The sequence below is a fragment of the Aquarana catesbeiana genome, linkage group LG05, assembly GCF_042186555.1.
Source record: "Aquarana catesbeiana isolate 2022-GZ linkage group LG05, ASM4218655v1, whole genome shotgun sequence".
Lineage (NCBI taxonomy): Eukaryota > Metazoa > Chordata > Amphibia > Anura > Ranidae > Aquarana > Aquarana catesbeiana.
Window position 1 is genome coordinate 370,698,507 of NC_133328.1, and position 24,671 is coordinate 370,723,177.

A 24,671-nucleotide genomic window follows, 5' to 3' on the forward strand; every position below is an offset into this window, starting at 1 on the left:
CATCCACCGTTCCATAGAAAGCAATGAATGGTCCAATCGAGTCTGACTGAAAAACTGACAGACATGTGAAAGGGGCCTTAAAGTATCCTGGAAGGTAACGCTGAAGGTAAAATGGTGGCTGCCCTACATTCTGAAAAAGTGTATAGCATAAAAAACAAAAGGTTGTCAGAAATGTACAGCAAATCACCCAGCCTAACCACAATAGTGGAATCCTACAGACCAATGTGGTCTTAGCTAGGCCAACCTTGCAGTAATGAGTCCATAGGCAGAACCTCCTGCCATTAGCTTACCCATAAGTAAAGCATGTTTACATACATTTATTATATGCCGTTTGATTCAAAGCATTGATGGAATGCAAGTCCACTATTACACTCATTGTTTCCGTTGCTGCTGCAAAGAAAGCTTCTAGTGGGAAGAAATACCATCAGGAGTCAGGACCTAGAGCCTTATGTATAGTGCTGAAAAAGGTAGAAATTGAAGACTAGGAATATTGTATGAGAATACATTTAGTTTGGAGTTCAGCTTTAAAGTGGTTGTAAACCTTAGACATGAAGTATGACATGTACAATCACAGGGTGTACCGGCCAGGGGGCGCGCATGTGCACGCCCTAAACCCGAAAATTGTCTGCCACGTACGGGTATGTCTCTTTGCCTACACTGGCAGTGGTTAATTTACAATAGAGAAAAGCCAATGGGTTAACTGGAGGGTTAAGGTGAGGGTTAAACTCTAACTGAAAGACGTTTAGTTTGCTAAAGCACTGTGTATTTTAACTACGGTAATTATACCTTTTTTTTAATAAAACACTTGTTTTCACCTCTTTTTCATCATGGTTACATCTCAGTGCTGTTGACATACATAGTATCCAGCAATAGATACACGTCATTTCTCTGGCTGGGTTTCCTGATAGTGACAACAGGGGGGCCATAACAATGACAACTGCTTGCAGTCTCTACTGAAAAAACATATAACAGGGTACAATTCAGAACTATTGGGAAACAAGGAAAGAGTGTTGTCACACTACTGAATAACAGAAAGTCCCTGCACAAAGAGCTAATGGCAGACCACCAAATATTATTTATACGAATGCTGCAGACTTAAAAAAAAAACAGGAAAATGCCTTTTGAAAGTTAGTTAAGTAATTTTGAAAGGCTTTTTCATGCATACAAGTTTATATGACATTTTAGTGATTGGGTTTATATGAACACTGAGCACAGGGTCATTTGTACACCAAGCGCACCTACTAAAAGAAGAGGCGATATACATACCTTTCCACCAAAATGCCTTGAAGTGCCACTGCAAGTATTCCACAATCCCATCAGAAAGGTAAGTATATTTCTTTTAGCAGGTTGGCTAGTGGTGTAAAAGTGACCCTGTGCTGGAAGGGTCCCTTTAATCTTTAGGGTAAGGCCCCTTTCCCACGAGAGGTCTGATCTGATCCGGCAAAAAGAAAAAAAAACACAGAAGGGGATCCATTTTCCTCCGTCTGGCCAGATTGGATCAGAGGGCAGTCAGGAGTAAACGGATAGCCATTCCATTTACATCTGGCTGCCCATCTTGCAAAGCGGGCTGTGTCCATGTCTGTTCTGCCTAAGCAGAGCAGACACGGACCTGTCATCTGGTCGCTCAGCTCAGCAGGGGATCAGCGGACGGATTCCCATTAGAAAGGGGGCTTAGGCAAAAAGGCCAGTAGGGCCAGTGGGATCCCCTACTAATAGTCTCAGCAGGTGTGCAGACCTAGGAGCTCAAATGCAGATAAACGATATTGTCAAAAGTATTGTGACACCTGCCTTTACGCATACATGAACTTTAATGGCATCCCAGTCTTAGTCCATAGGGTTCAATATTGCATTGGCCCACCCTTTGCAGCTTTAACAGCTTCAACTCTTCTGGGAAGGCTGTCCACAATGTTTAGGAGTGTGTCTATGGGAATGTTTGATCATACTTCCAAAAGCGCATTTTTGAGGTCAAGCACTGATGTTGGATGAAAGGGCCTGACTCAGAGTCTTCATTCTAATTCATCCCAAAGGTGTTCTATCAGGTTGCAGTCAGGACTTTGTGCAGGCCAGTCAAGTTCCTCCGCCCCAAACTCGCTCATCCATGTCTTTATGGACCTTGCTTTATGCATTGGTGCATAGTCATATTGGAACAGGAAGGGGCCATCCTTAAACTGTTCCCACAAAGTCGGGAGCATGAAATAGTCTGCAATGTCTTGGTATGCTGACGCTTTAGGAGTTCCCTTCACTGGAATTAAGGGGCCAGGCCCAACCTCTGAAAAGCAACCCCACAGCATAATCCCCCTTCCACCAAATTATTTACACCAGTGCACGAAGCATACATGGATGAGTGAGTTTGGGGTGGAGGAACTTGACTGGTCTCAACCCAATAGAACATATTTGGGATGAATTAGAGCCGAGACTGCGAGCCAGGCCTTCTCGCCCAACATCAGTGCCTGACCTCACAAATGCGCTTCTGGAAGAATGATCAAACATTCCCATAGACACACTTCTAAACCTTGTGGACAGCCTTCCCAGAAGAGCTGAAGCTATTATAGCGGCAAAGGGTGGGCCAACTCAATATTGAAACCTACAGACTAATGCCCCGTACACACGATCGGACTTTCTGCCAACAAAACCGTGGATTTTTGTTCAAAGGTTGGTGGCTCAAACTTGTCTTGCATACACACGGTCACACAAATGTTGGCTAACAATTCCGAACGTGGGAACGTGGTGATGTACAACACGTACAACGAGTCGAGAAAAAGGAAGTTCAAGTGCCAGTGCAGCTCCTTCTGCTTGATTCCAAGCATTTGTAAACTTTTGTGCGTTGGACTTGTGTACAAACGATCGGACTTTCCGACAACAAAGTTTTGTCGGTGGAAAATTTGAGAACCTGCTAGCAAACATTTGTTGGCGGAAAGTCAGACAGCAAATGTTTGATGGAGCATACACATGGTCGGACTTTCCGACAACAAGCTCACATCCAACATTTCCCTTCGGAAAATCTGACCGTGTGTATGCGGCATTAGACTGGGATGCCATTAAAGTTCATGTGCGTTTAAAGGCAGGTGTTCCAATATTTTTGACAACATAGTTCATCTTACCATAAGAGCCTCCATGACATATTAGAAACTTTTAGCTGGTTTAATGCTGCAGGGCCCATCAAAACTGAAATATCTGTTTTGGGTAGATAGATCTGTTCATGAAATAATAATGATAATGATCTCTTGCATAAAACACTACTATCGTGTCACTTTGTCTACTATGACAGGCTGCAAGCAGTTGTTTATAGAGCAATACTTTCTCTATGTTTTGTAACCTTTCACATTTACACTTGTGATTATAATGGTTTGAAAAATGATACTGTCTTTACAGGACGAAATCAAGGAATGACAAGCATGCCAAGAGAAAGCAGATTGATTGTTTTTAGTTCTGCTTCATAGTACAAGTCCATTGTCTGTGCAAACATTTCACTGTCAGGATGGCATATTAAAATAGATTTGTGAAAGAATCCCAAAAGTCGGGTGCAATAGACAAGTGAAGACACACATGAAAAGGAAGTGCAGTTATTTTAAGGACCCAAACCAGATTCGTAACATTGAATATTATTGACTGATAGGAACCAGCAGGATTCAGCAAAGCTACTGACGCACAAATTCCTATAGAAAAAGATTTACAAAATGTTTATATTTAATATTGCAAGAATAACACAGGATTGTAAATTTACAGAGGACTAAATTAGGAAGTTTAAACTTAGTTGACTTTAGCAATTGACACACAGAATGAGTAATTATTCATGGGTGTTGTTTCCATATAAGCAAAGTGTACTCTCACACACACACACACACACACACACACACACACATCATATTCATGAAGCTGCAGCAATGCTGTATATTGTATATTTCATTTTATTCTAATTGATATCATTAATCATGTCTTATTTTTAACAACATGTATTCCTTGTTAGTCTGGATAGGCATTACGCAAAGAAATAGCAACCCGTAAAGTAGAGTCACTAGCTCAGGCTCTGTACTCACTCTGTACTGCTCTCCATCTTCAGCAACCACCTTTTTTTGCTTAAAATAGAACTATATATCCTTATTTTGGATAGATTAAGGGAGGGTTATAACCCCTGTCAGTTTATTTTTTGTCATCTGTGTCCCATTGGGGAGATTTCCCTTCACTTCCTGTCCCATAGCCAAACAGGAAGTGAGAGGAAATCCCTGCATATTAAGTGAATCCCTTGGGGACCCCCCAGGTCACCAGAACTAGTGTCCTTTATGGAAGATTTCCCCTCTATTAATTGTCTGGGGACAACCCAAAATTAGGAATTTAGGCTACATTCACAATTGTACAACTCCAAAGTTGTGCCGACTTTGGAGTGCAACTTTGGTGCAACGTTGACGCAACTATGGACGGGTGCAACTTTGATACGACTTTGGCTTTAACCAGTGATAATGGACAACTGTTGCACACAAGTTGCATTGTATAACATTCAGGTACAACTTTCATGCAACTTCTGAGGGTTAACATTGAAGTCTATGGCCCTCAAGTTGCATGAAATTCGGAGCAAAGTAGCGCATGAACTACTTTGAAGTTGCTGCAACATTAAGTCACGCATATATGAATTGGCATCAATGGAAAACATAGGGAACGACTTATCATGCAACGTTGATGTCCAAAGTTGCAGGGCAAGTTGCACGAGTGTGAATGGAGCATTACTTTCACTTTCAACCTCAGTTCACACTGAATGCGGCTTTGAAATTGTGCTGCTTCAGTGCAATTTCAAAGCCGCCAGTCCATGCGATTTCATGTGCGGCTTGCCAATATCTGTGCGACTTCAAGCACAGATGTCTTTGCAAGTCGCACATGAAATCGCCAAAAATAATGCAGGGACCTTTAAAAATCGGTGAAAGTCAGAGTCGCACCAATTTGCAACTTGTCATGCAATTTTAAACCACATAACAAGGGCACAGGCAGCAATAAAAACTGACAGGTGTTTTAATCCCTCTCCATTCTGTCCAAAACTTTGCCTTTAGTTAAACATTAACAAATTGAGCGTTCACATTGCAATGTGAATGTTCTCTGAGCTTAGTAAATAAGATGGGTTTAAACATCCAACAGGGTTGCCAACCCCTAATGACTTTTTTTACTAATAAAACATGTGAAATTTACTGACGGGGCACGCCTTTTTTTACTGACATCCTGAAATATGACAGAAGCTTTGAATGACAATTGTGCGGTCATGGAACACTGTTCCCAAATTAAATTTTTTTCTTTTTTTTTCACACAAATCGAGCTTTCTTTTGGTGCTATTTATCCACCACTGGGTTTTTATTTTTTGCTAAACAAACAAAAAAAAGACCAAAATTTTGAAAAAAAGTAAACGTTTTTCTTAGTTTCTGTTATAAAATTTAGCAAACAGGTAATTTTTCTCCTTCACTGATGTGCGCTGATGAGGCTGCACTGATGGGCACTAATAGGCAGCAATGATGAGCAATGATAGGCTGCTGATTGAAGCTTGCAAAACATGACACTGATGACAGATGACACTAATATGTGGCACTGATGACAGATGGCACTAATACGTGGCACTGGTGACACGTGGCACTGATGACAGATGGCACTAATACGTGGCACTGATGACAGATGGCACTAATACGTGGCACTGATAACAGATGGCACTAATACGTAGCACTGATGACATGTGATACTGATGACAGATTACACTAATATGTGGCACTGATGACACGTGGCACTGATGACAGATGGCACTAATACGTGGCACTGATGACACGTGGCACTGATGACAGATGGCACTAATACGTGACACTGATGACAGATGGCACTAATACGTAGCACTGATGACACGTGACACTGATAACAGATGGCACGTGACACTGACAGGTGGCACTGGGGACAGGTGGCACTGGGGGCAGGTGGCACTGGAAGAAGGTGGCACTGATAGGTGGCACTGGGGACAGATGGCAATGGGGACAGATGGCGATGGGGACATTTGGCACTGATAGGTGGCACTGGGGACAGATTGCACTATGTTGTGTAGTGTAACTGTAACTAGTGTGAGTGTTCACTCACCGCTGCAGCACGGAAGCTCTCCCTCCTCACACGCTGTCTCTGTGTGAGGAGGGAGAGCCGGCGATGAGAGATGATCTCATATGTTTACATATGAGATCACCTCTTATTGGACACTCCGATCGAGTGCTAAAAGGCCGCTGTGATTGGCCATTTAGCACGATCTGTGATTGGCTGTGTCCAAGGGACACGGGCAACACAGAACTTCCCCGATGCGCGCCCGTGCGCATAGGGGAAGTAAACAGGAGGACGTCCAGGGACGCCCTCCCGGCAATTAGCGTCCGCGCTGTAGCCGTCTTTTCTGAGCCCAGTCAAGCCCAATAGTAAGTCCGGCCCTGCTTGCCACAGATTCTCAATTGGATTTAGGTCTGTTGCAAGGGCAATTCTAACACATAAATATACTTTGATCTAAACCATTCCATTGTAGCTCTGGCTGTATGTTTAGGGTCATTGTCCTGCTGGTAGGTGAACCTCCTCCCTAGTCCCAAGTCTTTTGCAGACTCTAACAGGTTTTCTTCTAAGATTGCCCTGTATTTGGCTCCATCCATCTTCCCATCAACTCTGACCAGCTTCTCTGTCCCTACTGAAGTAAAGAATCACCACAACATGATGCTGCCGCCACCATGTTTCACAGTGGGGATGGTGTGTTCAAGGTGATGTGCAGTGTTAGTTTTCTGCCACATATAGCGTTTTGCTTTTAGGCCAAGAAGTTTAATTTGGTCTCATCTGACCAGAGCACCTTCTTACACATTTGCTGTGTCCCCCACATGGCTTCTCGCAAATTGCAAATAGGACTTCTTATGGCTTGCTTTCAACAATGGCTTTCTTCTTGTCACTCTTTCATAAAGGCCAGATTTGTGGAGTGCACGACTAATAGTTGTCCTGTGGAAAGATTCTCCCACCTGATCTGTGGATCTCTGCAGCTCCTCCAGAGTTACCATGGGCCTCTTGGCTGCTTCTCTGATTATTGCTCTTCTTGCCTGGCCTGTCAGTTTAGGTGGACGGCCATGTCTTGTAAGGTTTTCAGTTGTGCCATACTCTTTCCATTTCCAGATGATGGATTGAACAGTGCTCCGTGAGATGTTCAAAGCTTGGGATATTTTTTTATAACCTAACCCTGCTTTAAACCTCTCCACAACTTTATCCCTCACCCGTCTGGTGTGTTCCTTGGCCTTCATGATGCTGTTTGTTGTCTAAGAATCTCTAACAAACCTCTGAGGGCTTCACAGAAAAGCTGAATTTATGCTGAGATTAAATTGCACACATGGGGACTCTATTTACTAATTAGGTGACTTCCGAAGGCAATTAGTTCCACTAGATTTTAGTTAGGGGTAACAGAGTAAAAGGGGCTGAATACAAATGCACGCCACACTTTTCACATATTTCCTTTCTCTTCACAATTATGTGCCACTTTTTGTTGGTCTAGCACATAAAATCTTAATAAAATACATTTACGGTTTTGGTTGTAACATGACAAAATGTGAAAAATTTCAAGGGGTAAGAATACTTTTTCAAGGCACTTTATAAAGGGAATTAGGGAATGTGTCTGGACAAAGATAGGGAAGCTAGGATGTGAGAAGACCAAGCAGGGGAACCCAAAGTGCAGTGAGCGCCAAAAGGCAAACCAGAGGAAATCAGCATAGAGCAGTGGTTCTCAACCCCTGTCCTCAGGACCCACTAACAGGCCAGGTTTGCAAGATAACTGAAATACATCACAGGTGATATCATTTGCTGCTCAGTGATTGTAGGATTCTAGTCTGCATCTCCCCAAGGTAATACTTAAAATCTGGCCTGTTAGTGGGTGCTGAGTACAGGAGTTGAGAACCACTGGCATAGAGGAAGCAAAAGGAGAACCAACAGAAAGATGGACAAATGTGTGCTATCCTTTGGCCAATCAAGCAATTCCTTACCAAACCCCAGACAGATGATGTGGATGACTGCCAACCTCTGTGCTGGATAAACACACTTCAGGTATTTCACTGATAAAACCAACAGGTAACATATTTACATTAAAGTTTTGGTATTGCTTAAAACAGCCATTTCATTGTAGAGAAGTTAGGCAAACTGCTGCAGGTATAAAGGACAGGCACCTAAATGTATTTGCACATACTTGCAGAAGCTTCCAAGTCCTTCCTGACACCGCAGAATCTCAGACTGTTGTGCTTCACCAATTCCTGATACTTGATTAAGTACCAAAGCTTGCCTGGCCCTTCCTGCCTCCTGCAAATTCCGACTGGCCATTGAGGCTACCCATTAAGTCAATGAGCCGTGATATGTTTTTGGAGGCTGCACTTTTCCCATCAGAAAGCTCTGAGAGGCTGTTGCAGGTATGTACAGGAACTTCTTGGTGCTATCACTTCATCCAAGCAGCAGTTTCCCTCTTTCCCAAATTAAAGATGAAATTATATAAATGACCATCAAGTTAAATCCGTTACCTGTTGATCCAATGAAAAGACCCCTCCCCCCCACCACCACAACCACCACCCCCCCACAACCACCACCACTCCATTGCACTTATGTAAGCCTAATTTCCATTTGAGCCTACTTTTTATTTGTGAATGAGTAGGGGAACCATGTACCCCATACTCATTCATGTGGAAAGGGCCAAGGATGTGGGGAAGAGACCTTTGTCCTCACTAACATGGGGATACAGTGCTTTGCCAGGTAACTTACCATTGTTGGGAGGGGGTGCATGGGATAAAAAAAATTAAAACTTTTTTTTGTTTTGTAACTTTACTGTAGGATGTGCTACAGCAACAGTGACACTTTAGAATAAAAAATGTATTTGCTGGTCAATGTAATTTCTCTGAGGGTTTCTTTTCTTATTGTAAAATGGCTTGGAGTCCCTGTGCCAATTAAGCTTTCACTAAGCCTAATTAATGAAAGCTTTGTGCCAATTTCGATACAACTACCAACACATGTGCTAGATTCAGGTAGTTTTTACTACTGCCACCTTTAGAATCTGTCACTATGGCTGCCACAAATCCTAAAAGAATTGCCGTCAGTTCACAGATAAGCAAAAGGGTGGTAAATAAGACCAACTCACTAAGTGTTGGTGTACAGAGGGAGGGGGTGGTGTGTGTTAATATTACTTTATTAACCACATTTAACCTATGAAAAATTTTACCCCCTTTATGACCAGGACGCATTTTGCTTTTCAGTACTGTGCTACTTAAACTGGCTATTGCCTGGTTATGCAACACTGTACCCAAATAAAATGTATATAATTTATTTTCACACAAATAGAGCTGTCTTTTTGTGGTATTTGATCACCACTGGGTTTTTATTTTTTATTATATAAACAAAAAAAGAGTGAAAATTTTGCACAAAAAAATATATATTTATATTTTCTACTTTCTGTTATAAACCATATCCATAAAAAACATTTTTTTCATACATTTAAGCCAAAATGTATTCTGCTACATGTCTTTGGTAAAAAATCCCAATAAGTGTATATTGTTTGGTTTGTGTGAAAGTTATAGCGTCTACAAACTATAATATACTGCATATTCTGGAATTTACACAGCTTTTAAGCAGCTCTGACGTTCTGACTGCCTATCAAATTTCTTGAGGTGGTAAAATGCCAGGACAGTACACCCACCAAATGACCCCTTTTTGGAAAGTAGACATCTCAAAGTATTTGCTGAGAGGCATTGAGTCCATTAAAAATTGTATTTGTTGCCACAAGTTTTTGGAAAATGGCAAAAAAATGTATTTATTTTTATACAAAGTTGTCACTTTAATGATATATTTCTCACATATGCCATTAGTTTATGTGAAATTACACCCCAAAACATATTCTGCTACTACTCCCAAGTATAGGGATACCACATGTGAGAGACTTTTTGGCAGCTTAGCCACGTACAGGAGCTCAAAATCCAATGAGCACCTTTAGGCTTTCAAGAGACATTAATTATATATTGGATTTCCTGACTCCCTATCACATTTTCAGAGGCCCTAAAATGCCAGGACAGTGTAAACCCCCCCCCCCCCCCCCCCCAATGATCCTTTTTGGAAAGTAGACACTCCAAGGTATTTGCTGGGAGGCATATTGTTTCTTTGGAAGACCTTTGTTTTGCCATAAGTTTTTGAGAAAAATAAAGGATGTGGCCAGGAAGCATAGGCGGTGGGGCGGAATTGTCAAGATCACTTAATGCTCCTGCTACTCATTCCAGCATCTGGGTGTTGGCTGTTGCATTCCCCCTGTCTGTGTTCACCTAGAAGGTGATTGATCTGGTCAGGCACCTGATATAAGCAAACCAAACACTCTGTCCCTTGCTTGTGATATAGACAGTAAACCTGCATTGTTCCTGATCAAGCCTCCCCGTTTGTCTGCCTTGCTTTGCTGTTGGATTTCCCTCTGTATGACCCGGATTGGATATTGGACTATTCCCTGAACTCAGCCTGCCTTTTACCTAGATTGTCATTGGATCGTATATTGGACTATTCCCTGAACTCAGCCTACCTTTACCTGGCCTCTCATAGAACCACGCTATCTGTCTGCTAAACTGCAAGTAGTCTATTGTTTGCTCTGTTTGCATCTGCCCTGGTGTGGTGGCCAGGCACTATAGCATTGTGTATAAGCCCTGGGGGCAACCAAGTACCAGTAGGCATGCTGCCTTATGGGAGAGGGGGCTGCTATAGGTCAAGCACACAGTAGCTAGCTATGTCTGACCACCTGCATTGAGGTAGATGTGACATTTGTGACAGGAATTGAGATAAAAAAAGTGTAATGGCCAGGGAAAAGGGGAGGTAGGACTAGATTGAAAAAAAAAAAAGGATGCAGTGGCCAGGGACAGGGGAGGTTGGGCAGGATTGAATACACTCAGGAAGTAGTTTCTAATGTGCGCACTCCTTCCTTAGTGCATACATGGACAGATTCATGTATCTTTCTCTGACAGGTACTTATATTTGGCCAAGCACTGTCAATTTTGGTGTTGCTTCCTGACGGAACTCTAAAGGGTTTCCATGATATGCTTTATGGTAGGAAGTTTATATGGTAAAAAGAGTGCTCCCCTTTTCTGCCAATAATTAATTCTACAAGGAATATTACACTTGTATGAAAAACATTTTCTAGATTTCTAATAGTTATCAGCAAATGTCACTATATATTTTAATCATTCATAAAATAGTTTGTATGTAACTCAATTACCAGGCAAAAAGGGACACTTATGGCATGTTTAAACTTTAATGTCCATGGATGCAGTGCGGTGGTGCAGCATTTACAGGGTTAAAAGAGCCTCCTGACATTTAACTGTCAAATGTCTCTGAAAAGTAATTGGAGCATTCTTGCCACGCACCTAAACTTAGCCTTAATGCGGGTAATAGATCCTTAGACCCCTTTCACACGGGCAATCCGATCAGGTCCGCCTGTCAGTTTTTCTTTCAAATGGACCTGATCGGAAGGTGCATGCATTCCTATGGTTAGCCATGTGAAAATTGACTTGTGTTCATTTACACCCACCTATCTCTGGGTCCAATCCGATGCGTAAAAAAAAAACGGAAGGGGATCCGTCCTTTTCAGTTTAGGTGGATCGGATCGCAGTGTAGTCAGGTGTAAACGGACAGCAAAGTCCATTTACTCTCAGCCGCCCATAGAGCAGAGCTGGCTCTGTCCATGTCCAGTCTGCGGATACTGAGTGGATCTCCTGCTGATCAGAATGGAGTCTGCCCCGTGTGAAAGGGGCCCTATTGTTATTATAAAACAGCTACAATTTTGTTATGAAATAGTTATTATTGCACCCATGCTGTAGAAAACGTATACAAGTTTACAGATACATATCAAGGGACTTCACAAAAGCAGATTGTGTTTGGAAGTATCAAATAAACTTCTATTTGCCTAACATAAGTGTTGTATTTATTTTGGCAGGAATTGTGCTAACATTGCTTTAATTCTGCTAATATGTTTTGTCAATCAAAGCAGTGTTTTGAAAAACACACAATTACACAAAGTATTATCTACCATCTGGACTCTTTCCAAGAATGCATGTGAAAATAAAGCTCATCTTTTGTCCTTTAATTTCAGGTTAGCGTAAAGATAAGAGAAGATGAATAGATGTAACACTCCTTTTCATTACTTATTGAAGCGCTCTGATAAACGATGGAGAATGTAATTGTTATGGTTTATCTTTTTGTTCTGCACTAATCATTTTTTGAAAGCAATGGTTTTCTATGACTGGCAATGTCCAGGTCCCCTCCCTCTTCACAAATTATTATTTTTATACAGGATTTATATAGCGCCAACAGTTTTCTCAGCGCTGTACAACATGAAGTCAGACATTACAGTTGCAAAACAAGAGGAATCAGAGGGTCCTGCTTGTTCACTACTAGTAAGTGTAAAACGTACCTGCAAAGAAGAATTCTAGAGTTTTTACCTACCCATCCCCTCAATTATTTATCCATGGCACCTAGGTAAGGTTGACACTCCTTTCAGCTACAGTGCCTTGAAAAAGTATTCATACCCCTTGACATTTTGAAACTAAAATCGTAAATGTATTTTATTGGGATTTTATGTGATAGACCAACATAAAGTGACACATAATTGTGAATTGGAAGGAAAATGATAAATGGTTTTCAACATTTTTACAAATAAATATCTTAAAAGTGTGGCGTGCATTTGTATTCAGCCCCCTTTACTCTGATACACCTAATTACAATCTAGTGGAACCAATTGCCTTCAGAAGTTACCTAATTAGTAAATAGAGTCCACCTGTGTGTAATTTAATCTCAGTATAAATACAGCTGTTCTGTGAAAGCCTCAGAGGTTTGTTAGAGAAACTTAGTGAACAAACAGCATCATTAAGGCCAAGGAACACACCAGACAGGTCAGGGATAAAGTTGTGAAGAAGCTTAAAGCAGGGTTAGGTTATAAAAAAAACATCCCAAGCTGTGAACATCTCACGGAGGACTGTTCAATCCATCATCCGAAAATGGATAGAGTATGGCACAACTGCAAACCTACCAAGACATGGCCATCCACCTAAACTGACAGGCCGGGCAAGGAGAGCATTAATCAGAGAAGCAGCAAAGAGGCCCATGGTAACTCTGGAGGAGCTGCAGAGATCCACAGCTTAGGTGGGAGAATCTGTCCACAGGACACAGCCGTGCATTTCCATAACTAAAAGAATGATAAAATAATAATAAAGGTGTTTTGGCGCTAAAAATCTAACTTAAAATTCAACATAGAAATCAATAAATATACATCATATGTATCGCAAACTTAAAAAAGTCCAAAAATGACAATCCCAACACCATAAATAAATGGATTCTTCTGGTTTGTGAATTCTTCAAATAAAACCTTCACCACGAGTGCTCAAGAGGTAGATGACAACTCACTAGAGATGTTTGACCACTTTTTAGGGTAGGTCAAAATGCGCTTTATTGAATAAACTAGTGAGATCCTGGATACAACATCTCTCTACTGTGGGACCCCCTCTGTCAGAAACCGAGGATATGGAAACGGATTCCACTAAGGACACAAAAGAGAGCTCTTATGGTGTAGTAGGTTTTATTAAAAATTGGTTTAAAAAAATGACAACATTTTGCACTCACATGTGACTGTGCCAATCCCAGCACCAAGGTGTCTACAGCATGTGCGTATGGATATATCAGACTTGCGGCGGCCGCGTGCGATCCACGCCTCATTCTAGATAATGGTTGTGTTGGATGTCACATAGGGACATGAAAATGATGAATCCCTACTCTGCAATAACACTGCACATCACCCTGAACGCACCAGCCCCACCGTGAAACATGGTGGCGGCAGCATCATGTTGTGGGGATGCTTTTCTTCAGCAGGGACAGGGAAGCTGGTCAGAGTTGATGGGAAGATGGATGGATCCAAATACAGGACAATCTAAGAATAAAACCTGTTAGAGTCTGCAAAAGACTTGAGACTGGGGCTCAGGTTCACCTTCCAGCAGGACAATGACCCTAAACATACAGCCAGAGCTGCAATGGAATGGTTTAGATGAAAGCATATTCATGTGTTACAAAGGCCCAGTCAAAGTCCAGACCTAAATCCAATTGAGAATCTGTGGCAACACTTGAAAATTGCAGTTTACAGACTCTCTCCATCCAATCTGACAAAGCTTGAGCTATTTTGCAAGGAAGAATGGGAAAAAAATTACATTCTCTGGATGTGCAAAGCTGGTAGAGACATCCCCAAAAAGACTTGCAGCTGTAATTGCAGCGAAAGGTGGTTCTACAAAGTATTGACTCAGGGGGGCTGAATACAAATTTACGCCACACTTTTCAGATATTTATTTGTAAAAAAAATTGAAAACCATTTATCATTTTCCTTCAACTTCACAATTATGTGCCACTTTGTGTTGGTTAATCAGAAAAAAATCCCAATAAAATACATTTACATTTTTGGTTGTAACATGACAAAATGTGGAAAAGGGGGTATTAATACTTTTTCAAGGAATTGTAGATCCTGGGGAGGACAAGCCAACATTTCACAAAAAGGATGCTCTTGCAATGAACTGGAGTATCTTTGCATATGATTTCACCTTCATTCCCCTGGAATCTCCCCTGAAGGATTGGGAAGTCATCCCCAGCGATGTGAAATATGGGTAGGTAGAATTCTATTTTTTTTTCCTGAAGGGTGATCAGCCTTGGGCAACTAGGGGAGAATAATTGAGCAATTTACACAGCAGGCCAAGGCAAATTGTGAGAGATGCTTATAACGTACTTCCTATGTACACATAAACATATAGCACAGTTCTTGTACCCACAAAATATGCTTTAATTGCTCTAGCATAAGTGAAATTCTAACACACACATGCAAACCTGGAGGGGCATACTCCCAAGGTGTCCTGGGCAGAGCTCTCACTGGTGGTAGCAAGTGTAGCGCTACCCAGAGGCATAGTTTGAAGCTTGTGGGCCCCGATGCAAAAGTTGACCTGGACCCCGCCCGTACTACTTCCAATGTGCGTGCAGATACATCCACCGCACGCCAAGATACTCAAAGTGGCTTAAGAGTTTGGAGTTCCTCTTTACATCAGAGGACAGGGATTACCACTGGATAATCAGAGGACAGGGATTACCGCTGGATAATCAGAGGACAGGGACCCCTGGCATGTCACTTGCTTCCCATCCCAGCACTGTATACAGCTCCTCCCTCCCACACAACACAGGGCTGAAATCACATTCCTTTACACACAGTCTGTCAGTCTTCACAGGGTGTATCTGGCTTTTATGTTGCCCTTCTAACCTGTGAAATTCTCTGGTCGGAACGGCAGTGTAGTTGCAGCAGGCAGATACAGCCTGTGCAGATCATGGCTGACTGGCTGTGTTGTAAAGGAACATGATTTCAGCCCTGTGGAGGAGGAACAGTATAGAGTGCTGTAATGGGAAAGGAGCTCAGAAGCTGGGCATAGCATGCAGGGTCGAAGGGGCGGTCAGGGACTTTTGGGGGAGGCAACTTAGATCTGGGAGGGCAAAGCCATGTGACACAAAATCTGGAGCCTGCAGCCCTTTAGGGGCCCCCAAGGAGGTGATAAGGGATTTGTTTTAGCAATTTCTGAAGATTTCTCTGCCAGTGTTGGCAGGTATTGGGAGAAGGTCACCTCCCGGAGGTGTGTCTCTTTTCCCCAGTTGTCAGGGAAGTGGGGTAAGTAGACATCCCCGGGTGGGGGGGGGTACAGAGAAACCCAGCTGGTGACTAGGAGACACTGAGCAGTATCATACCTCACCATTGACATCGGTTCCATCGTGGCTATAGGACAGCACTCTCCTCCTTTTGCCACGCTGAGCTTCGTTACCATTCCATGTTGCCAACACACAGCACAGACACTTCCCCATCCTGTGCTGTTCTCACTTCGTGCTCCTCTCCATTCCTGAGATAGCTCACAGCTTCTCCCTAGACAATGGGAACAGAAGGGTGTGGACTTTGGAAGGCAAAGTAGAAGCCCAGTACTAGAGCGTGGCTGTAGGGTCCTAAGGCAGATCAGAGCTGGATTTTGTGGAGGGTATGATAATATGACAGGGAGGCTGCAGGAGCCCCCTGGTGCTAGAGGCAGGGTGCGATTGTGACCCCTGCAACCCTTTATGCTACGCCCATGGCGCTACCCCTTAAGGGCCACAGGATTTTTGGGTCCCCCCTACATGAACAGCCAAGCAACAGGAATGTGCAGGCATTCACTCAGTAGTCAAAGGCCAGTCCAGGGACCCTTGTTTTGTTTTTGGTTTGTTAGGGGATAAACTTGGATAGGGTTGGGAAGATATGGGATGCCGAGAACCGTCGTTGAATGTAACTTGAAGACGTAAAACTGTCTCTGCTACCAAAAATCCCATGGCTTTCCTCTCACAAAATAGATGGATCAGCTAACTGGTAAAGAAAAGAGTTCAAAACACTGAATGCAGGGGTGCTTTCCTTCAGTGAAAAAAATGCCAATGCACCTGGCTTCTCCTTTAGACTCCCCAAACACGGGGTGTAGGGTAGCTGTGTTGTCTTTAACTGGCTCTAAGATGTCAATTTTCAGAAAGCTAGCTGGATATTGCGCCTGGCTGCTTTTCCTCTATAGGCTCTGGGGTGAAGTGGTTGAGGATACTCATTCAGTCCCTTTGAAAAATCCTGTAGCTCATGTTGTGACTGCTGAACAGGCCTCTTGCTGGACAGGTCCCAAAGACTTCCAGGGTGTCTTAGCAGTAGCGGCTGGGGCTCAAAATTTTTGGGGGGCGCAAAATTCTGGAAAATACCGAAAAAAAACATCAAATGCCGCTACTGTGCCCAACAAATTCAACCGATGTGCCCATCAATTGCAGCCACTGTGCCAATCAAATGAAGCCACTGTACATGTCAAATGCAGCCACTATGCCCATCAAATACAGCCACTGTGCCCATGAAATGCAGCCACTGTGCCCGTCAAATGCAGCCACTGTACCCATCAAATACACTGTAATTCAGGAGCGCGGCATCCGAAAAAAGGGCCGTATGCATGAATAGGGGGTGGCTGAGGCGATGGATAGAGTCATGCTATGCATGACTCTATCCATACGACACAGAGGGGAGTGGCTGGAGAGAGGGGGCGGCACCCGAGTACCCCTAATGGACGCACCACCACTGTGTCTCAACGAAACCTAGCTGAGGCCCAGAATCGGGCGCGCACACGGAAGTATCCGCTCTGGACTCGGCGCATCACGGATCATGGTAAATGGGCGCTGACAGCGGCCATTTACCACTTGATCGCTCCGTCAAAAAACGGAGCGATCACATGTAAACAAACTGGCGTGAAATCTGGTTCCTCTCTTCCTTTTCAGTCCAGTGTGAGCGGAGAGGGGAGAGATCGGATGCAGCAGCGCTTTGGGCTGGATGTGTAGTGCCCACAGCGCTGCTCAGTGACAAATCCAGGCATCCATCCCTCTGTATCCCGCCATCCACACTCAGCCATCCCGCCATCCACGCTCATCCATCCCGCCAGCCACGTTCATCCATCCACGCTCATCCATCCCGCCATCCACGCTCAGCCATCCCGCCATCCACACTCAGCCATCCCGCCATCCATACTCAGCCATCCCGCCATCCACGCTCAACCATCCCGCCATCCATGCACAAAATGACAACTTCAAAAAACTCACCATGCCCTTTTCTAAATACCTTTGAATGTCTACTTTCCAAAAATGGGTCATTTGGGGGGTATTTGTATTTTCCTGGCATGTTAGGATCTCAAGAAATGAGATAGGACTTCAGTACATCAGATGTGATCAATTTTCAGAGATTGGCACCATAGCTTGTAGACTCTATAACTTTCACAAAGACCAAATAATATACACCAATTTGGGTTAGTTTTACCAAAGATATGTAGCGGTATAAATTTTGGGCAAAATTTATAAAGAAAAATTACTAATTTGCAAAATTTTATAACAGAAATGAAGAAAAATGCATTTTTTTACAGAATTTCAGGCTTTTTTCTTTTATAGCGCAAAGAATAAAAAAACCAGCGGTGATTAAATACCACCAAAAGAAAGCTCTATTTGTGGGAAAAAAAGGTCAAAAATTTCATATAGGTACAGTGTTGCATGACTGAGTAATTGTCATTCAAAATGTGAGAGCACCGAAAGCTGAAAATTGGTCTGGTTAGGAAGGGGGTTTAAGTGCCCAGTGGGTAAGTGGTTAATCGGTTGTACAGTCTGCTGGTGGTGTTTGTGGAACTCCTTATAATGCAGCTTCCTGTTATTGCACCTGCAGCGAGGAATTGCTCTAATGCTCCTGTGTATACAGAAGTCAGCATTCCAATCCTTCTAAAGCACTCATTTCCATGTCTTGTCTTATGTCGAGTAGTTATGTTGCAGCTGCTTGGCATGTTTACTGGAGCTAAAAAAAACATTTTTTTGGGCAGACTGAGTTTGTGACATCTGAATTTGCAGTAAAGATGCTATTTTTTTGTTGGTACTGTTTGCTCAAAGTAAATTTATCACAAATTTCGGACAAGCCAAGCTGAGGATATAGTGAAAAAAAGCATTAGAAGAGGTTGCTTTCGGTGAAAGCTCTATTTGTGTGAAAAAAATTATAACAATTTCATATGGGTACATTACCGCTCAATTGTCATTCAAGGTGTGACAGCACTGAAAGCTGAAAAATGGCCTGGGCAGGAAGGGGGTGAAAATGCCCTGTAGGCAAGTGGTTAAAATGTAACTAAACAAAAAAAAAAAAAAAAAAGTAATATATTGCAGCGTACCCCCCGCCCCCCCCCCCCCCCCCCCCTACATGTGGTGGCTGCATTTGTTTTGTTTGTTTTCTTTTTTCAGGACATCTTCACCAGGTACAAAAACTGTTGATCTCACAAAAAAATGCAATACCAGTGTCTTTTCTTGTTCAGTCAACAGAAATAAACAAAGACAAACTTGTATGAAGCCCAGCCAACCATGGTTCCCTCCATAGAAGCAGTGGAGAAGTAACATAGCCACCCAGGGACTGTTATTTGTAGGATTACCAGGTGAAAATACAGAAAAGAAAAACCTGGAAAAAAGAAAATTAATGCAGAACACTTGTCTGGGGGCTGTTCAGTTGCAAAATATAACATTTTTGTTTTTAGGTTTAGATATGCTGTAAGCACTCTGTCTCCTAAAATGACACTATAGTGAAATTCGTTTTATATATATATATATATATATATATATATATATATATATATCAACCCAGAGCTACTTATTGGTAACGCAGTGTTGGTTGTGTTCAGGGCCGTCTTTAAGGCAGGGCAAAAGGGGCAGCTGCCCTGGGCCCTGTGATTGTTGTGGGGCCCAAAGCAGCTGCCTCATACTTGCCAACTATCGCAGTTTAAATCCCCTTGTCCTTTGAAGTTTTAGTCCTGTGCTGTGCTCTGATATCTCAGTGTGAAGTGCTGGTACTAATGCTGCCCAGCTCTGCCCTATTGTTGTGTACAGATGACTCACCTGTAGACCCTGTGTTTACATGTAAAAAAACGGCATTCATAAGTAAATAGCTGCGGCCGGCGGCATTGGTATGTAAATAAAGGTGGTATTCATATGTATATCATACCCCCCTGCAGTGAGGAGATGATGTGCCGTAACCTCTAGCAACCAATCAGTGAGCAGTATTACTGTACAGTAACCTCTAGCAACCAATTAACAAGCAGAAATCATTTGCTGTAACCGCTATCAACTAATCAGTGAGCCGTAATGTGTGCTGTAACCTCTAGCAACCAGTCAGTAAGCAGTATTGATATACTGTAACCGCTGGCAACCAATCACAATTGCTGCCTGATCTGATACAGTAAACTGATTTTAAGTCTAGCTGCTATTTATTGTATGTCTCAGAGCAGGTGGAGAATGAAATTGCATGGGGGGGGGGGGGGGGGCAAGCAAATTTTTGCCCAGGGTCCAATCAATATTAAAGACGGCCCTGGTTGTGTTTCTTAAAAAAAGTATTTAAAAATACATTTTAGATCTATTTGGTTAAAGTGGATGTAAACCCTCTCCTATACCCAGTGAAGTAAACAGCCTCAGATGATACACAGGGATGAAACAAATCTCCCTACATAAGCTTTACATGTATATCTGCTGTCTGCAGCTTGCTATATTCTTTAGAACATCGTGTTAGAGATTTTTTCTTCCTGTTCAGCACTGGATGTGAATTCTTGGCATACACTGTGTGACAGCTGATTGAAGGAAAGGCACACACCCCCCCTCCACATAGGGAAAGGAAAGAAGGAATGTGTAGAGCTGTGCTGTGAATAGACCAGCTTTCTGCTAATCTATTTACAGCACCCACCCAACACAAATTTCAGGCTGGTTTTATCTCGGTTGTCAGAGAACTTGTCAGAAGTTTTCATACTGATAACAGAAGAACCGAGCAGCAGAAAGGCACAGGACTTAGTGCTTTGGAGATAAGAAAACACTACTGATACTGTATATGTGCTTAGGTCAAATTTCATGAATCAGGTTTTTATCCACTTTAAGTGTACCTTACAAAATTTGACTACCTTGTTTTTGCAATGATTGAAGTTCAGCTGTGCATATTTTTGCATAAGGTTATAGTTTGATAGTTCAAATGAGTATTTGCAAACCACAAATAAGGAATCAGCAAATTCTTGTCTGTAATCATTACTACACAGAGACAATAACATAAAGGGCCTTGTGCTTATGTGATAATTTATAAAGTGATAGTTACCTAAATTGCAGTTCAATATAGAGCTTCACTGTGTAAGCTGTAAGCAGGCTGCCCACATTTGTCTCATGTGGCCACACAAGCCGCTGGGGCCCCAACCACAATCGAGGCTTCCAGGGCTACTCAATAATATTCAATGCCCAAGCCCAACAGACATCACATGCACAGATGCTGGTCTGAGACTATCCTCTCACATCCCTTTTATCATAGTCCACATTAACCTCTTTGGCCTGGAGCCCTTCTTATGCTGGCCTGCAATTTAATGTGGTCCAGATTAGGACTGTGGGAATTCAACCAAACACCCAGGGCCTGTAGTACACAGGGGCCCAGGTCACTTGGAATGTGGTTAGTTCTTACTGCGAAGAGGGTGACTCCTTTCCCTAATCACCACCTGCTCTTGAGCCAATCAGGTTTGCACTAAGATACACATTTGCTTTTCTCCCTAGGTATTGGCTGTGCACATTAATTCACAGTACCCATCACTTTTACATAGCTCCCAACTGTCCCTCATATTGAGGGACTGTCCCTGATTTGAAACAATGTTCCTCTGTCCCTCTCTCATCCTCATTTGCCCCTCATTTTGGTCTGATCTTTATAGTTGTATATAAAATGCACTATTTCTCATTTAAAACATGTTTCCCAGTGCTAAACCTTTCATCCAATTTCTAAATTGCTGAATTTGTAAATGACAAAGGCCAATATAAAGGAATAGTAGTGGTAAAAAAAAGCACGTATGAGTTTAACCAGGGCTTTTTTTCTCAAACAATAGGTGCAGGAACTCAACCACGACCCCCACAAACCCCTCCCCCCCCCCCACACACACACACACCCTCCAAATCACATCAAATAGTGGGTGTGGTCATATTTCACAAACAGTAGAAGGGTCTTAAAGGGGCATTAAATATCAGGATTGCATTACATACAGAGTGCAGAGTTCATGGGGGTTACACACAGAATGCAGAGCTGTCACTTGTAAAAACAGAGACCAGACTTCTGTGTTTACAAGTGATTGTGGTGAGCAGGCACCAAAGGGTCTGAACCAGAGGTGGTGGAACTGAGTTCCACCAAGTTCCCCCTGAAAAAAAGCCCTGGGTTTAACTAATCTTTTTTTCTTATAATGCTCTTTTAAGGGGGAATGGCAAGGGGTGTGACTTCTATGCCTACATACTTTTGTTAATAGGGTGTCCCTTGTTCCCATTTCAAAACGTTGGGAGGTATGCTTTTAGTAGATCACTTGGAGGCTGGTTGTTACAAAACAATCTTTTTTTGCTCTTAAATAGCTGTGAACATTCCATAATAGTGGCATAACACAATTATTAGTTATTTATTTCTTACAATCCAGATAAGGGGTATATTCAAAACAGCTATATTCTCCACACCCAACATGGTGGAAGAAGGGAGTACTGCGGTACTCATGTTCCAAACAACGCTTTCATTGTCTCAAGTCCCATTTGCAGGTAAGTGTCCTCCATTCCTGCCCAGGTCTCTCCACCAGATGGGAGAGAGCTCACACATTCTCCATCTACAACTCTTCTTCCTATGGACCTCTCTCTCAGACTGTTTCCCCACATGCCTTATGAAGAGAATGGCCACACTCCCTGCCCACTAGGCAGGTTTACATTTAAAGGGGAAGTAACCTTTATGTGCCTACTTACCTGGCACAGCCTGTCTTCCACAATCTTCACAGTCCTGTATTGTACACAGCCAATGGGACTGCTGGCACAGGGATTCACACTACACATGTGCATTCCTGTGCTGGCAAAACACAACACTGCACAGGGCACATATGTGTCACTGCCCTATGTGAACGAGGCCTTACAGCATTCATTAGAAATCCTTGCTGCTCACATTCATTTCTACAGTCCAGATTCCAGCTTCCTTTCCTTAACCCTTAAAAAGAGGGACATTTTTAATCCTTTTATATTTGAACCCTTTTAACTTGTGTGTGTTATTGTTGGTTGGGATCAGAAAAAGAACAAGCCAAACAATCTGGTTCTTTTATCTGAATAAAGTCCTACCAAGTAAAGTAATCTCAAACCATTCTGTCTGCATCCTTATTTCTCTCAGATACTAACCTTGACATATACATACTTACAATAAACTCTGTCCAATATTACTCTTGTCTGTTATCATTTTCCAGCATTCCTTCCTGCATCAGTAACATTTAACCCAGATAATTGCAATCCAAAAATAAAGGGTGACTGGGAAATAAATGTTATGTATAGGAAATTTCCTGATTTTGTAATATGTTGTTTATGCCTAAAATGGCTTTGTTGTTAAAGTAGCACCTACGTACTATAAAAGATATGTGATATTTCCTGGCCAAGGTATGGTAATGCAATACTGCAGCCTACAGGTGACTGTAAAGATAACAGGTAAACCACACACCTGCTCCTAGCACCTGAGATTATGCTAATGTAAGAAAGCACATATATAACTCAACACATCAGGTGTTTGTCACTATGCATCATAAATCTCATTCTTTCTCTTCTTTCAATGTCAATGGAACAAAACAACTGAGTCACGTATACATCCTCTTTTTACTGAAATATAAACGAAATGTTTGCGAATAAAGAACAATAATAATTTGTAAGCACACTTAATGTGTGTGGCACATATTGTGTATGAAATGTGCTATGCAGCACTTTTTTTTACACCAAATATACATCTGCAATGCATTCATCACTAACCCCACCAATAACTAAAAAAACTAAGACCACACTGCTGATGAGCAAAAAAACACTATATTGTGTGCAAACTTCATCAACACTGTTACCACCACCAAACGTGGCTGTGCAATCCACCGCCGCTGGTGCCACCACTGAGCTATAGATGGTGTGGTGGCAGGCTACAGAGTTAAGTGTACACTACTGTATCCACTATGTTGTTCAGTGGCACCAATGTTCCATTACTGTAAATTGCATTGCAATGTGACTGTGTACCACCCATTGCCTTCATGGTGAACAGTCCTTTTTTGGGCTACTTGTGTGTGTCAGTAACAACTGTTGCTGTTTACCTTTTCTTTTTTTTTTTTTGGTGTTTTTTTCTTAGTTTATGGGGTTTTCTTTTATTTTCTGCAGCAAAATACAAAACAAATAAAAAAAAAAAAAAAAAAATTACAAAAACAGGTTTTGATTTCTATTGCTTTACAGGTTGGTTTGGAGATTAAGGGGTTTTAATTTGTCTTGTTTTTTGAAGAAGGTATATTTTATTTTGATAGGGTCTTTTAATTTTAATATTTTTTTTTTGGGGGGGGGGGCAGCAGCATGTGAACTTGTTGGTGACACTGGCAAAGCTGTTTGTTGTTAACAGCACAACACTGCACACTGTTGTAGTCCCTCAACACAGTGTCAAGTGCACCAAAACACCACATCCGTTATCACCATATTGCCAGAACTGCTAAGAAAACTAAGCAATCTCCTATTGTCATCATGTCTGAGGCCTTTAGGAAGAGGCAGAGGTCCTTCACATACAGCTAGTAGGGGCTGAGCAGGTAGTTCATTGGCCGGACAAAATGGTGTTTAGGCAGCATGTTTGAGAGGCAGGGCACATCTTATTTTCTTCTCTGGTTGTGGGCATGATAGACAGGCAGAAATGTGGTGAAATCGATAACCAAGCCTCCTGCAAACTGGTATTGAGAAGTCAACTTAATTATTTTAGCACAGCATCAGTCACTTGTTGCAGGAGGATGTGCAGCATTGTATTTTATCAGATGTTTAAGAGGAGAGCGCATGTAGCATAGAGGGAGGGCACAACAGGCAGGGAGAATCAATTGTCAACAATGTTCTGGCAAATGCAGATTCTGAAGTGGGCTTGGGAGATGAGGATCCTGGGGATGAAGTGGTGACAGACCATATCTGGGTATCTGAGAATGTATAGAAGGATAGTGAAAGAGGGGCACAGCATCAGCAGGAGCAACTTGCATGGAGGAGTGGAGGGAGTAGCT